Source organism: Salvelinus sp. IW2-2015, linkage group LG10 (genome assembly GCF_002910315.2).
Source record: "Salvelinus sp. IW2-2015 linkage group LG10, ASM291031v2, whole genome shotgun sequence".
In the NCBI taxonomy this organism is placed as follows: domain Eukaryota; kingdom Metazoa; phylum Chordata; class Actinopteri; order Salmoniformes; family Salmonidae; genus Salvelinus; species Salvelinus sp. IW2-2015.
In genome coordinates, this window is record NC_036850.1 from 12,669,151 (window position 1) to 12,685,373 (window position 16,223).

General features: G+C 39.8%; 2 pseudogenes; one reads left to right on the forward strand and one right to left on the reverse strand.

The window, feature by feature from the left end:
* Positions 1–1,308: 1,308 nt before the first annotated feature.
* LOC111969102 (UDP-glucuronosyltransferase 2B20-like) lies at positions 1,309–7,847 on the reverse strand (annotated as a pseudogene).
* Positions 4,996–16,223, forward strand: part of LOC111969312 (UDP-glucuronosyltransferase 2C1 pseudogene) — a 21,327-nt pseudogene continuing 10,099 nt past the window's right edge.

Genomic DNA, 16,223 nt, shown 5'->3' on the forward strand with positions numbered 1-16,223 from the left:
TTCCTTCTAACTCCCCCCCCCCTTAAAAGAGTTAGATGCACTATTGTAAAGTGGTAACATCAGAGACAAGAAGAATGCAAAATTGCAAATTTTTTTCATCTAGTATTAAATTTTATTACTCTATATTTTTAAATTCTTATCTTTACTTTTCTATTTTATACTTTATTATTGAAATGGTTTATTTTTTATTTCTTTTACAAGAACTTTCTGATTAAAAAAAAAACTTCTTCATTATAATTTTGTTTATCATTTATGCATTTTACGGTTCTCTTATATTGAAAATAACATATACTTTCAATTAACAATCATCACAAAATAGGAGCTCGTATGTGAGCTTTTTTCAATACTTATTCTTATATGTTATTTTTTATTTAACACTTCAATTATATATTATTGTTAGTATGTATCAATTTGGATGTAACATATAAATTACCCGTTTGCCCAATAAATAGTAACAAAAGTCATTTATGTGGTCCTCATAAATTTGATCGCAAAATAATTAATACTGGTCTTCTCATTAAATTATTTAGCTTTTAATAATCTTACAAGTATTTCATTCTTATCTTAAATTCATTTTATCTGCGGTATCTTAGCCTTTCTTCAATAATATTTCATTTATTTTCTCTTAAAATTAGTACGTCAGAATTTACAAATTAAATATATCTTATTTATTATGATCAGGATGACCTATTCTTTTGCTTTTTAATCTTTACTGTTGTTTTTGCTTATCCAAATCTATATTGGAATATATTATTGATTCTAAATACTTATTGTTTTTACATATATCCTCTCATTATAAAATATTTTAAATTTGATTTTATGACAACCAATCCCGCCTGGGTTAATAAAATTGTAATAGGTTGCCTAAATTCGTTTATGTGAACAAAACAAGCACATTAGTGTAAATAATCATTTTACCATCTAAAGCATTGTGAAATATATATTCCTTAACCAATAATATTGCATTTGCAGCTTTTGAACGCGTGGTTCAAAACCAAAAGTAAAATACGCAAAAAACTAAAACTTAGACATGGGGAATCATAGAAATAGCGAGCATAGAATATATCTACGGCATTATACACTTGCTTTCATTGAGAAATGACAGATCTATAACAAAATATCTATGTGAATTTTGTGGTTCACCCTAAAAGCTACATATTACAGCTTTGATTCATACTTATCCTATTATTTGTGGTGCACCAGAATGTGGAGAATTGGATCTGTTCTCATTCACTTTAATATTTCTTTTCAAGCAACTTCTAACGCTTAAATATCTGACTATTGCAACAAGAAGAAGAAGAAGCACTACTACAACAGCCAACCAATATCAGGACAACATCTACAGAAGTGGTACGAGTACCAAGGCATTCTGTAGGACTCAGTACGCAGGTGAGCAGCACCTTGTGTGTTCATGACAAACTCAATCCAGAAGAGGGCAGTGTCCAAGGGCTCCATTGGCACGTCCTTGTGGTAGCCTGGAGAGTCTCTGCATTTTCATCCTGTAGTAGACGGCTCATCCAGAACTTCCTGCAGGCGTCCAAGAAGTTATTGTCTTGTCCTACTGTTGCCATGGATAAAAGCTTCGCTCCTCCTTCTTTTTTTCAGACGAAGGAGGTTGTCATATTGATCAAAAAACAGAGTAGACCCACAACAGGAATTCCATGGTAAATAGCCTCTTGAACCCCATTTGTTCCTCCATGAGCTACAAACAGCCTTGTCTTTGGATGTCCTAACAGATCATTTTGCGGCATCCATTGAACTAGTAAGGTATTGTTGCCCAGAGTAGCTGGCCTATCTCCCCTTGTGTCTCCAGATTACCTCTGAGGCAGTTGGGCAAAAGCAGCAGCTATCACACCAGCTAATCATTTGGAAACTCAGACACAAAAGTCCCCAAAGACATGATAATGACTCCATGCTCCCAGAACTCTGAACAAACTCCTCCAGTTCTTGGGAAGAGGCTTGGCAGGTTTACATTGGAACCCTCCCATATAGATAACATTAGGCATGGTGGGACGAGAACTCAAACACAAAGTCAACTCTCATGAGCCATAGATCAGCCCCCTGTAATAACTCATAGAAGTCCACACCTGGTTGGAAAAACTCATCACAAACAGCCTGGTATATGGGCCGGATTACAAGTCTGTACTGAACTTCCCAAAGCAAATAGAAAAGCATATTCTTTACTCTCTCTGTGAAGGTCCTTTTGTGTGAGAGCCCTGATCCAGTCATTGGAATATAAGATATTGGGATGGTGCAATGGCTAAATGTCCCTCTCCACTGGTTATCCACCGACTACTTGTAGACTAGAGGTAGCTGAAGAAGTGAGCCACCAAAATACCGGTCCCCCATGCTGGGTCAGTAAGGACCAGGTCATACTGGTTCTCCTCCAGCGGTCTTCATTAAATCCTTGTCTTCCAATACAGCATTGCCATGTCACATTCCAGTGCACATGAACAGTAGACATTGCAGAGAACATTCTCGATTTGCAAATTTATAACGTTTAATACAGAGCTCGTTCCCCTCTCTATATCAATTACTTTCTTTACGATTGGCTTTACAAATTCCTCAAATTCCACACCATCAATGACAGGTATTGTAATAGAACTGTAATGTGAGACTCTTCTTTAATATACCAACTTGAGTTGTCCGTACTACTGTGATGGTGTGTCCCTGAGAGAGTGAAGAGCCTTGATCAGAATGTCCATGTTCACCCAGGACTACCTTCTAAGGGAAATACCAGAATTTTCCCACCATCGTAGATTCTCCAAGAAGCAACCAGTAAAGATATGAGAAAGGTATGAGCCTTATGCTCCATTGTAGCTTGCCATCTTCATCTGAAGATAGGAGAAATCAGACGGCAGGTTGAACAGAATGCAAAACAAACAACTCTTGTTTGATCAGGTGGACTCTGACCGACTAAGAGGATCGGACCCTTTTTTTCAATTTTTGCCTAAAATGACATACCCAAATCTAACTGCCTGTATGTAGCTCAGGCTCTGAAGCAAGGATATGACTTTTTGGTGGAGAAGGCGGCATCTCAGCCCCACCCACCCCACACTGCGATATCATAAGGTGAATGCACCAATTTGTAAGTCGCTCTGGAAAGAGCGTCTGCTAAATGACTTAAATGTAAAAATGTTAAGTAATAGTTATCAGAATTCACATGGAATTTTTGTGCAATTTAAATGCAATTTAAATGAAACTGTTTGTGAAAAGATTAAATGTAATTTAGCTTCCAAATGAGAGAATTGGGTTTTCATAAGATTAGAGCTCTCGCTCAATCAGTGCGCCGCCCCTGTGAAGAGACATGGGTTATAAACTATGAAACACACCCTTCTCTCCCTCCACTATATAAGCCCTTGACGAAAATGTAACCTCCTGTTCCGAGGACGATAGGACGACGGTCCATACGTTGAAAAGGCTAACATGTTAACTACAGATCTAAGCCAACCTCAGCGTGAGCTTTGGTTGCGAACGGTATGAACTTTGAACTCTTATTCACTACAGAAGTGATACCTCCTAGCCGTTGAATTAGCAGCGGCCGCTGTAAACTGTGGCTAGGAAAGGACGGACAGAGTACCCATCTACCACACAATGACGACACTACAACATTTCCCGTTCACCACCCAGAGACACTCTCAAAGGACAAAAGACTCTGTTGGGCAACACGGCCATCCATCTACCACCAACCTATTGAAGCGCAGCTCAGAGTAAACATTTATTGAATTTCTCTCTTTCCAAATGGGCGGTAATTTAGAATGCATAAGATTCTTATTACGATAGAGTAGCTGCCTACAGCCCGATAGAGACATAGCTTCTCCCTTTGTTCTTCAGTCATTCCCGCTCTTTCACTCAAACCCAACCCCCTTTTCTTTGTGTAACCAGCTGTCATATCTGCTCCGTCCGCTAGAGACGTTTTCCTTTATGACATAATTTGTAATCAAGGTATGATTCATTCTGTGTATATGTAATTCTGTGTGATTAGTTAGGTATTTAGTAAATAAATAATTMWWCCCAATTYTGTATTGCTGATTCAASTTGTTAGCCAGGGTTCGTGAAGATAACCAAGAATTTACAACTTTCAGATGAGACTGAAATAAGGTGACGATTAATATTGACTGCTATTGATGTAAAATATTACTAGGTCTATAAGAGTTTATTCGGAAGATAACAGCTCTATAAACACTCTTTCGTGGTGCCCCGACTTTCTAGTTAATTACATTTACATGATTAGTGGGGTCCTGAGTGGCTCCTGAGTGGGCTCCTGAGTGGCGCAGCAGTCTAAGGCACTGCATTTCAGTGCAAGAGGTGTCTCTACAGTCCCTGATTCAAATCCAGGCTGTATCACATCCGGCTGTGATTGGGAGTCCCATAGGGCGGTGCATAATTGTCCCAGCATTGCCAGGGTAGGCCGTCATTGTAAATGAGAATGTGTTCTTAACTGACTTGCCTAGTTTAAAAAGATAAGAAGTGTATATTCTTTAATGAAATCCTATCCCTGGAGTAGAGCCAGTTAGACCTGGTGCTTACTGACCCAGCATGGGGGAGCGGGTATTTTGGTGGCTCACAATCTTCAGCTACCTCTAGTCTACAATGTACGGTGGGTAAACAGTGGAGATGGACATTTAACCATTGCACCATCTCCCATGTCTTATATTCCAATGACTGGATCATGGCTCTCACACAAAATTACTTTCACAGATAGAGTAAAGAATTTGCTTTTCTATTTTCTTTGGGAAGCTCAGGGCAGATTTTTAATTCAGCCATGATAATTCTGCTATGTTAAACAATATTTTAATATCATACATCCACATTATATTATACATCCATAGTAATATTATACATCCATATTATAATCATGTTCACTCAATGAGTTTTGAGTAACCATCACTGTGACTTTAACAAATGGAAAGGTTCTCTTAAAAGCAGTACTTTGACCTTTACTTAACCCTTATAAACCAACATGCCACACAAAAGCCAAAGTAACCTACACATTTTACATGTAACATTTCACTACATCTTACCTCCAGACTGAATAAGGTAATAATAATTACATTAAGTTAATAAGCAAGGATGTAATGTATTGTGTTTACATACTGTATCAAATGTGAATCTAAACTTTTTACCTTTATTTAATTAGGCAAGTCTTAACAATGACAGGCTAGGATTAACTGCCTTGTTCAGGGGCAGAATGACATATTTTTACGTTGTCAGCTCAGGGATTCGATCTTGCAACCTTCCGGATACTAGTCCAACGGTCTAACCATTAAGTTACCAGCCTAGTGGTTAGAGAAGAATAAAGTGTAATCTTCATTGTCTCAAACTCTCAAAACCCGATAGAGAATTAATTATGCACTATTGAGAACAGCTTTCATGGTCTTTCATGATTTGTATCACATCAAATTGTATTTATTGTTCACATACGCATATTTAGCAGATATTATCGCGGGTGGAGCCAAATGCTTGTACATAAATGAGAGTATATAGTCAGCTAACTGACTATATGTCAAAATCTGTTCAATGTGTCATACAAACTGAATATGATTTCCTCCCTCTGTTTGTTTTATATTTCAGATAAATTATAACATATATTGGAAACATGACTTCATGCCTTTTGTTATTTCTGTTGATTATGTGTGGTTCAGTTTGCCATGGTGGGAAGTTGCGGGTCTTTCCCGGGGAGGGAAGTCACTGGGTTAACATGGACATTCTGATCAAGGCTCTTCACTCTCAGGGACACACCATCACAGTGGTACGAACGACAAAAAGTTGGTCAACATTTCCAAACAACAGTCGTCCTACTACAGTTCTATTACAATACCTGTCACTGATGCTATGGATGAGGAATTTGTAAAGCCAATCATAAAGAAAGTAATTGATATAGAGAGAGGAACAATCTTTGTATTAAACGTTATACATTTGCAAATGGTGCATTCAATATGGTGCATTAAAACTAAAAGCAGATTTACCTAGCTTTGGAGACCCTAGGAACCTCAACAGTTAACCAATCCTGTGAACGGGTTAGGCAACTCAGGTGTGTATACTTCAACAGCAAAGTTAGATAAGACTGAAGTTTATAAAGTAGGGCCTTGTAAACATAAAGGGAGTAATGTAGAGATCTACGGGTCTTTAGTGACGTTCAGCCAACCTTGTGATACAGGATACAGGGATGACTATCAGAACTGTCACCTGTAACAAAACGAAGTGCACTATGGTATATGACATCTGAAGGTTTAAGAGTTGTAGCAGCTGCACTTTGATAATTAATATCACCATATTCAAGAACAGATAAAAAGGTTGACTGAATAACCTGCTTCCTACTGCTTAGAGAAAGGCAGCATCTGTTTCTGTAGAAAAAGCCAACTTTAAATCTTAGCTTCTTAACCAGCTCATCTACTTGTTTTTTATGTCAAATCCATACAAATACAAATGCCTAAGTATTTCTTTCCGGGAAAACATTCGATTGGAGAATGAGTGAACATGTAGTTCATATGTAACATTCTTATGAGAGATTAAAAACAACATGTAGGTGAAAGTCCACAAACACAGAAACATTGATTCACTCAGATGAGTTTATTGAACTCTCTCTCTCATTGAGAGATTTTCTGTTCATGGTTACAAGGTCTGTCAAATAATTGAGTCTACAATGTATGGTGGATAACCAGTGGAGAGGGACATTTAACTTTTGCGCCATCACCAATGTTGTACATTTTAATAACTTTATCAGGGCACTCAGACAAAATGACTTTCACAGAGAGAGAGTAAAGAATATGCTTTTCTATTTGCTRTTTACTGTTTACGACAGGTTGACTCTCCAGCCACATTACCAGGCTGTTGGTGATGAGTTTTTCCAACCAGGTTTGGACTTCTATGCATTATTACAGGGGGCTGATCTATGGCTCATGAGAGATGACTTTGTGTTTAAGCTCCCTCCCACCATGCATAATGTTATCTATATTGCAAGGTTCCAATGTATCCAATTCTCCCTATCATGTGGGGTAGAATTCAACACGAGTTACTTCTATATTGTCAATCAGTGATGCAGTTTAAGATTAGGGAGCTCAATTATTATGTTGACGTGCATGGCTTTATTTCTATTACAGCACATTGGATGACTTATTTACATTCTATTCACCCAGTTCAACGTAATGTACTTTATGCAAGATCATACCCTTAAGACATGCTGACCTCCACTGTTATTGGCAATGGTGAGAGGTTAGCATGTCTTGAGGTATGATCTTTGACCCTGTGTAACTTTCTTACTCATCATTATTTACCATTCATTCAGGATCATTTTAGTCATCCTAGGCAGACGGGTTGATTTCCACATTAACAATGTTCCAGTGATGTTGCACTAGTTCTGGGATTTCCCAGGCTGCAACCTGGTCTCAGAGCATTTTGTATTATTCCGTACATGAATCCAAGATAGTCCATTTAGTATGATATGTTACGTTTTGTATGGCATGCATTCATTTGTGAATGACCATCATCCATTTCGTATGATATGTTACGAATGACAATTCGGATGATATGTTACGAATTTGTGTATGATATGTTACGAATTCCAATTTGTTGTATCTCCCATCTCCACAGAGGAACTCTAGAGCTCTGTCAGAGCGACCATCGAGTTCTTGGTCACCTCCCTGACCAAGGCCCTTCTCACCCGATTGCTCAGTTTGGCCGGGCGGCCAGCTCTAGGAAGTGTCTTGGTGGTTCTAAACTTCTTCCATTTAAGAATGATGGAGGCCACTGTGTTCTTGGGGACCTTCAATGCTGCAAAAAAATGTTTGGTACCCTTCCCCAGATCTGTACCRTGACACAATCTTGTCTCGGAGCTTTACAGACATTTCCTTCGACCTCATGGCTTGGTTTTTGCTCTGACATGCACTGTCAACTGTGGAACCTTATGTAGACAGGTGTGTGCCTTCCAAATCATGTCCAATCAATTGAATTTACCACAGGTGGACTCAAAGTTGTAGAAACATCTCAAGGATGATTAATGGAAATAAGATGCACCTGAGCTCAATTTTGAGTCTCACAGCAAAGGGTATGAATTCYTATGTGAATAAGGTATTTCTGTTTTTTATTGTTAATAAGTTAGCAAACATTTCTAAAAACCTGTTTTCACTTTGTCATTATGGGCTATTTTGTGTAGCTTGCTGAGGATTTATTTWATTTTATCCATTTTAGAATAAGGCTGTAAAGCAGGGGTGGGCAACTCCAGTCCTCGAGGGCCTGATTGGTGTCACACTTTTTCTCCATCCCTAACAAACACAGCTGATTAATCAAATTGCATTCTAAACTGACCATTGAAATTAGGTGATTATTGGAGTCAGGTGTGTTGGCTGGAGCTGGGGCAAAACTATGACACCAATCAGGCCCTCGAAGACTGGAATTGCCCACCCCTGCTGTAAAGTAACACAATTTGGAAAAGGTCAAGGGGTGTGAATACTTTCCGAAGTCACTGTATAAAGCACTTTGCAAAAGTATTCCTACCCCTTGGATTTCTTCCCATTTTATTGTGTTACAAAGTGGGATTGAAATGGATTTAATTGCTATTTTTTGTCAACAATCTACACAGAATACTCTGTAATGTCAGTGGAAGAAAAATTCTTAAACATTTTCAAGATGAATAAAAATGTAATAACTAAAATATATTCTTTGCATAAGTATTCAGCTAGATGAGTTTATACATGTTAGAATCACCTTTGGCATCGATTACAGCTCTGAGTCTTCTTGAGTAAGTCTCTAAGACCTTTGCACACCTGGATTGTGCAATATTTGCCCACTATTATTTTCAAAATTCTTCAACCTCTTACAAGATGTTGGGCATTTTCAAACTTGCCATAGATTTGCAAGCAGATTTAAGCCAAAACTGGCCATTCAGGAACATTCACTGTCTTCTTGGAAAGCAACACCAGTGTAGTAAATTTAGGCAAAAAGTCCTTTGCTCTGTTTTTTTTGCAGTATTACTTTAGTGCCTTACTGTATTATCCTCCTTTTTTATTTTATTTTAATCCCAGCCCCCGCAGGAGGCCTTTTGCCGTCTGGTAGGCCGTCATTGTAAATAAGAATTTGATCTTAACTGACTTGCCTAGTTAAATAAAGGTTAAATAAAAATGCAAAGACATGACAGATGCACATATGTATGATAACTGGTATCGCGCACAACGCAATATGTTTTAGTGGTAACTCCTCGATCACACCGACAGTGTTTTTGCAAAGTACATTCTTTCCAATGGAACGCTACGTTTGCCTTGAAGCATTGCGTTTGAGAGGCAGTTTCAGTGTGTTCTGTGTGGTGCAKTAATTATGTTGAACTTTTGTTGCACACATATACAGATGATGCTGCGTACCATTTGGCGCATTAAAGGTGTAATCAAGGCATAGTGTAGAAGGCTCAGATCAACATGGCACAGTTGCCATTATAATCGTTTTCCTTTATAATGTCGAAATAAAATGTCTCCAACCCGCATACCACACACTCACACACTGAAATCACATGTGTACGTTGTTTGCATACAATCAATTTAGAGAGAAGAGAGAGCATAGTGTCATCAGCCATTAGATATTTTCAGACACCAAACTGTACATCTTGACTCAAACTTACTTTTTCCAACTCGTTTAGGAAGCAACTATCACATATTTAGAGCAGGCCCAAATTCACAAGCGCCTTCCATTTAACTTTTACTTGCCTCAGAAACCCGGATCCGGGAGCACCCCCACCCCACACACTGATTAGCATAGCTAGCATAGCTTCAAAAGTAGATAGTAGCATCTAAATAGCATTAAATCACAAGTCCAAGCCACCTAATGAAAGATACAAATCTTGTGAATAAAGCCACACATTTCAGATTTTTAAAAATGTTTTACAGGGAAGACACAATATGTAAATCTATTTAGTAACCACGTTAGCAAAATACACCACTATTCTAACTCCATCAGTTTTTACTCCTTCAGGTGCTATCACCAATTCGGCTCAACTAAGATATTGATAGCAATAACCTATAAAAAAAACCATCAGATGACAGTCTGATAACATATTCATGGTATAGGATAGTTTTTGTTAGAAAAAAGTGCAATTTCAGGTAGAAATCACAGTTTACAATTGCACCGACCATCACAAATTGACTAGAATTACTAGATAGCGCAACGTGTATGACCAATTTACTCATCATAAAACATTTCATAAGAATAGACAAAGCATAGCAATGGAAAGACCAGTTCTTGTGATTTCAGACAATATTTCAGATTTTCTAAGCGTTTTACAGCGAAAAACAATAAATCGATAAGTTAGCATACCACATGTGAAAACGTTACAAGAGGCATCGATTCAGCCAAAGAGGCGCTATAACGTAATCACCCGCAAAATATATTAATTTTTTCACTAACCTTCTCAGAATTCTTCCGATGACACTCCTGTAACATCATTTTACAATATACATATACAGTTTGTTCGAAAAGGTGCATATTTAGCCATACAAAACCGTGGTTACACATAAATACTAGAAATATAGCCTCAATATGTCTGACGTCATCTATCAGAGTGATCTAGTTTAATTGAAAGCTAATCATATACTTGACTAAAAAATACAGGGTTTCAGGAATCGAAAGACAAATTAGTTCTTAATGCAACCGCTGATTTACATTTTTTAAAATTATCCTTACTTTTCAATACAGGGTTGGCCAAGTGAAGCTATACCAAACAAAATGGGAGATTATGCGTTTAAAATATTTCGACAGAAACACGGTTTATCATATTAAATATTGCTTACTTTGAGCTGTTCTTCCATCATATTCTTGGGCAATGTATCCTTTCTATGTTATAAACGTCTTTGGTCGATAGATGTCCTCTGTCCTTCGAAATGTCACCACCAACGACCGACTCCCTAAAACGTGTCCAAACTTTCAGAACGCACAACAAAGAAATTCCTCAAATCGCACTAAACGGATATAAATTGATATAAAACGGCTCAAATTAACTACATTATGATGTTTTTAACAACTATAACGACTGAAAACATGACCGGAGAAATATTGCTGGTTAGAAAACGACTTGGAACGAGACAGGTCCGATGGCCTTCACGCTTGAGGCGCAAGTTGAGAAAGGGCGGTCTCTGTACATTTGGTCATTTTATAATGGCTGTTGAACGTCCCATCGATTTCATTGAAAACGTGATGACGTACAGACACCCAGAGGAAGACGTAGGCAGTGTCGGTTTCTTCATAGCATTCACTGTGGCCTTATAAACAGACCCCAGATCAGAGGTAAAAATTTCTGAAATCTGAACCCTGTCATGAAAAGTGCTGTAGAAATTGTTCTGTACCACTTCAGAGACAAAATTTCAACTCCTATAGAAGCTATAGACTGTTTTCTATCCAATAATAACAATAATATGCATATTGTACGATCAAGAATTGAGTACGAGGCAGTTTAATTTGGAAATGTAAAAAAAAAAATAATGCTAACAGCTCCCCCTATTGACAAAAGGTTAAACCATAATAAAACAAATATACGTAGTTATGTTCTAGCTGCGGTGTCAGTTTTCACATTATGTTTAGCCCTATGTGAGGCGACCTCGAATCCCAAGTTTCGGCTCGATAGGTCATTCGTGCCGCAGCAAAACCTTAATTGGTGCTGAAATTCCACTTTTTTCCATGCCTTGCTACGGGTCCTTGAATGAGCTATCGGACAGAAATGTCGGGGTCCGTCTCTATGGGCCGAGCCGGTTTCAATGCACCTAGTCTTGCAACTCTGGGACTTTTTCTAAATGTCCCATTTTGTAATGCTCAAATGAATTGAAGTCAATGCAAATGCACCGAGGCTTTTTATCGTCCGAGAACCTTCTAGAGCCCAATAACTCACCGTGCTTAATCGACTGAGCTCTAGAACAGCGTTTGTAAAGTTTCAGAACTCTAGGTCTGACGGTTCTTTAAAAGTTCAAACAAAAAGTAACTATTGCAGGCACTGTCTGCCTCTAAGCCCCTCAGTGTGTCACTCCATCCTTTCTGTGTGGGTGTGTAAATTTTTCCTTGAAATCTGCATGGGTGAATGACTGATTTACAGTTCATGAGGGTTGACCGATTCACAATATTAAGTTTTGGAAAGATTTGACTTTTTTAACCCTTCGAAACAGCACCTTTGACCCAATTATTGGCACTTCGGTTGGCACAGGAAGCTAGTAAAACATATCCTATGGATGGGGCTTTTACAGAATCCTGAGTTTTAAGTCTATACGTTAAGAACTGACTGATTTACAAGGGTTGAATGCACTATTTCTAAACTGCGGTTGGGTATGGCAAAACACTTCTAGGGTGATTTTAACCACTTCCGGTTGCTCCAGGAAGCTTAGAATCACACAGGTAGACCTCATAGTGGCTGATGGATTGTCATTGAAGACAGGTTCATAAGACATTCATAACCCACATAGGCTTCAGGTTGAATTTAGGGGTGCAGGCAATGTGTTCCTATGGGGTGAGATGTCATTGTAAACGTTTTGATGTAAACACCTTCTTTTACTGTTAGGGTTAATGCCACACGGTCAAGTTAGGCTTGCACAGAGACTTAGGAACGTTCCTGAGGTCAAATTGTGCTTCTAACCTTAACAGTTCTCTCTCTGTCTCCCAAAGCAAAAAAATTGAAATTGAGGTCAAGGGTCATGGTCTTCTTCTTGTCACTGTCGCTGCCTCAGACGAGCGCTACGGTCAAGCGGGGCATTCTTGAACTCGGCACGGCTGGGAGATATGGAATGCCATTGCAGGCTTTGGTGTGTCTTTAAGCACCGTACTTTTTCACTCCATCCTTTTAGCCCCTTTTCTTCGTGGTATCCAATCGCTAGTAATTACTATCTTGTCTCATCGCTACACTCCCGTATGGCTCAGAGAGAGACGAAGGTCGAAAGCCACGCGTCCTCCGAAGCACAACCCAACCAGCCGCAGCTGCTTCTTAACACAGCGCGCTCCAACCCGGAAGCCAGCCGACCAATGTGTCGGAGGAAACACCGTGCACATGGCCCCTTGGCTAGCGCGACTGCCCCGGCCCGCCACAGGAGTCGCTGGAGCGGCGATGAGACAAGGATATCCCTACGGCCAAACCTCTCCCTAACCCGGACGACGCTAGGCCAACGGACCTCCCGGTCGCGGCCGGCTGCGGCAGAGCCTGGGCGCGAACCCAGAGACTCTGGTGGTGCAGCTAGCACTGCGATGCAGTGCCCTAGACCACTGCCGCACCCGGGAGGCAGATCTGACCTTTTTAACCCTTCGAAACTGACCCTATGGCACCATTTGAAGGTACTTCCGGTTGACATAGGAAGCTGAAAGTGAACACATATCCTCCTTGGGGTAGGCTCTTATATAATATTGAGTTTTAAGTCTTTATGTTAAGAACTGACTTATTTACAGAGGGTTAAATGAGTGTGTGTTATTTCATAAAATCACATAAAATCACAGAATTCTGGCAGAGCTTCGAGACCCACTTAAAAAAATGTTCGTCTTGAACACACTGCAACTGGATCTGTATTTTTTTTTTTAACTCCTTTTGTGAACATGACCAATTGTCAATTGTAGATTTTCTCTTAATTACGATAGATAAATGGCTGGTTCTTTTTTCCTGACACCGTATGCTTATGTACTTTGACGTGAAGCGGTCAAATTAGCACCCTACTTGCGTTTTTGACCTTTAATCCCAGAAAAATGGCCATAACTCAAAAAGCGTTGAGGCCTCGACGCCATCTTGTTCGGGGCCAACTGTCCATTACGTCTTCGAAATATTTTCCGTTTAGGAGAAAAGGCCACATGCATTTGCAATGTGCTTGTGCATTTGCAAATTATTTATTTTCCCTCTGGTGGGAATTTCCTAGACTGCGGAAAAATGACCAAAATGTGTTATTTTTATAAAACGGAAACCGAACGTCCGAGAATTTAGTTTGATGACTTCCTGAAAGATCTCTCCCCCGCGCGCCCCGTCCACGAATTTTAGAAACGTTGCAGGACGTCTAGTAAGGGACCTTACATTTGCAATTGTGGCGTTTCTCACTAACATATTGGTGAGTGCTAAAATGTTCCTTAAGGTATGGAAAGGCCTTGGAAAGGCCATAAGTGTAAGCAACATAATTAATTATTTTACATTAACATGTAATACATGCATTATGAAGAAAATGGTGTAATTTAGGCTACCGAAATATGAAATGGGTTATGAAGAAAATCGTGTATGGTTCCCTACATGACAAAAAGGCGTTCTGATTACAAGTGCACGCAGTATCCAAAGTATTAAGCGAAATCAAAGCACAGAACAGCATTGGCATTAATAAAACAATATTTCCACGAATTAAGTCGCACTTAAATGTGCGTCTTTTCTCAAAAATTCTGTTCAGCAAGTCTAAAACAGTACATATAGGCATACAACGACACATTTTAAACATGGTTAAAACAAAGACAACATTTCTGTATATTCATGACGTTGAATTAGCCATTAAGAAGAACAAAAATGAAATAAATCAATTATCGCGTCTACATGGTTGTTGCAACGGTTGTGGTCGCCTACTGGTTAAATTCGTGTCTTTTCGCACGAATTAAGTAGCACAGAAATTCGTGTATTTTCAAACGAATTGAACCACCCCAAAAATGCACAAAAAATGCACAAAAACGCACGAAATCTGCTGAAATACATTTTGTAAATATATGCGCGAATTGAATGTGAGACTGTGTTGCCCAATTATACAGGGCCGCCCTCCCATTAGGAAAGATTAGCCCGCCGCTGTGGCAGCACTTGAAATTGGGCGGGATTTTGACCATTGGCTGCGGTCCTGACCATTGGCTGCGGTCCTGACCTGATCGGCTACTACACTACCAGCGGCATCCCAGCCACCAGCTCATAGCGTTGCTGCAGTTCCCGCCCCACCCCATTCCCGCTTCTCTCGAAATTCACTCCCACTATCCTGGTAGCTATGGCGATGTGTGTGTTTATATGGGAATATCCAACTGTGAAACATTAATACAAATTAATCTGCCAATTAAATGATTTTTTTCATGTTTGGTGTGTGAAAAAGACGATTAATGTTAGTAGCTACTACTACTGGATATAATTTTTGCTAAAAGTAATCTACAGAGATTTGAAACAATTTGCTACCATGCCTAAGAGACACAAACTATCAGGAAGCGAATATTAAAAAAAAAACTATGAGAAAAGCAACACAATCTCTAAATCAAAGAAATTCGCTGGTGAAATTGATCAGCGTGCAGCAATGTCCATCAGCCGGTGTGGAGAATGACAGCCTAGGAGGACAGGCCATTCATTCGCCGAGAACGACGAGCCCCCGTTCGCTGATTCAAGCAGCGAAGAGGGCAAACCAGAGGAGTCCGAGCATGCACTTCCACCAATGATGAAAGCTCTCTGGCTGAACAAGAACATGTGGTCGCACCAGGCCTAGCCACACCTCCAAACAATGTCGGCGAAGACCCTACTATCCCAGACTCAGATTCGTCGCTCCCGGTCCCGGATGACAGTGGTGGTGCTGCTGCTAAATCCGACTCCCAGACAAAAAACATAAAAGATCCTGGTGAGGGGCCAAAATATAGGAATGGATCTTTACGGGAGATGTTAGTGCAGGTTGGGCCACAGCCTAAGGAGGGGAATTCCCCAAGAGATGAGGGGCAACGAAAGTTTTCGGTGGCCCACTACAATAGGGGGATATTGAACGGGGAGAGAGTGGAGAGACCAAGGCGTATCATTCCAATAACGATGCAGCCTTCTGTTCTTGCTGCAAACTTTTCACACACGAGTGCACATCTGCGCTGGCCAGGGATGGAAGCAGGGACTGGAACAATCTGTGCCACCTACTCAGCTCGCATGAGAAGTCGCATGACCACCTAGATAGTTTCCAGAGGTGGAAGGAGCTGGAGATCAGGCTGGTGTCCAAGCAAAGTCAGATGATTTGATTCCAGGACCATGGACAGCTACGGAGAGAAAACATCACTGATTGCAATGCAGCACCACAGCAGTGGAAAGAGGCACTCTAGGTGGAGATTAAATAAATAAATGTTTGAAACTGATGTTGGACATCAAATGCAACATGTAACTAAACGAATTCGTTAAGGCTGGGTCATTGACATGACGCTTTTTTACCCTGCTCCAGCGAAACGAGGCCCGCAATGCATTTATGAAAGCAGTTGTTTCCAAAGCTCAAATGATCTTACTCTGTTTTACAGTTGTACAGAACTATGAC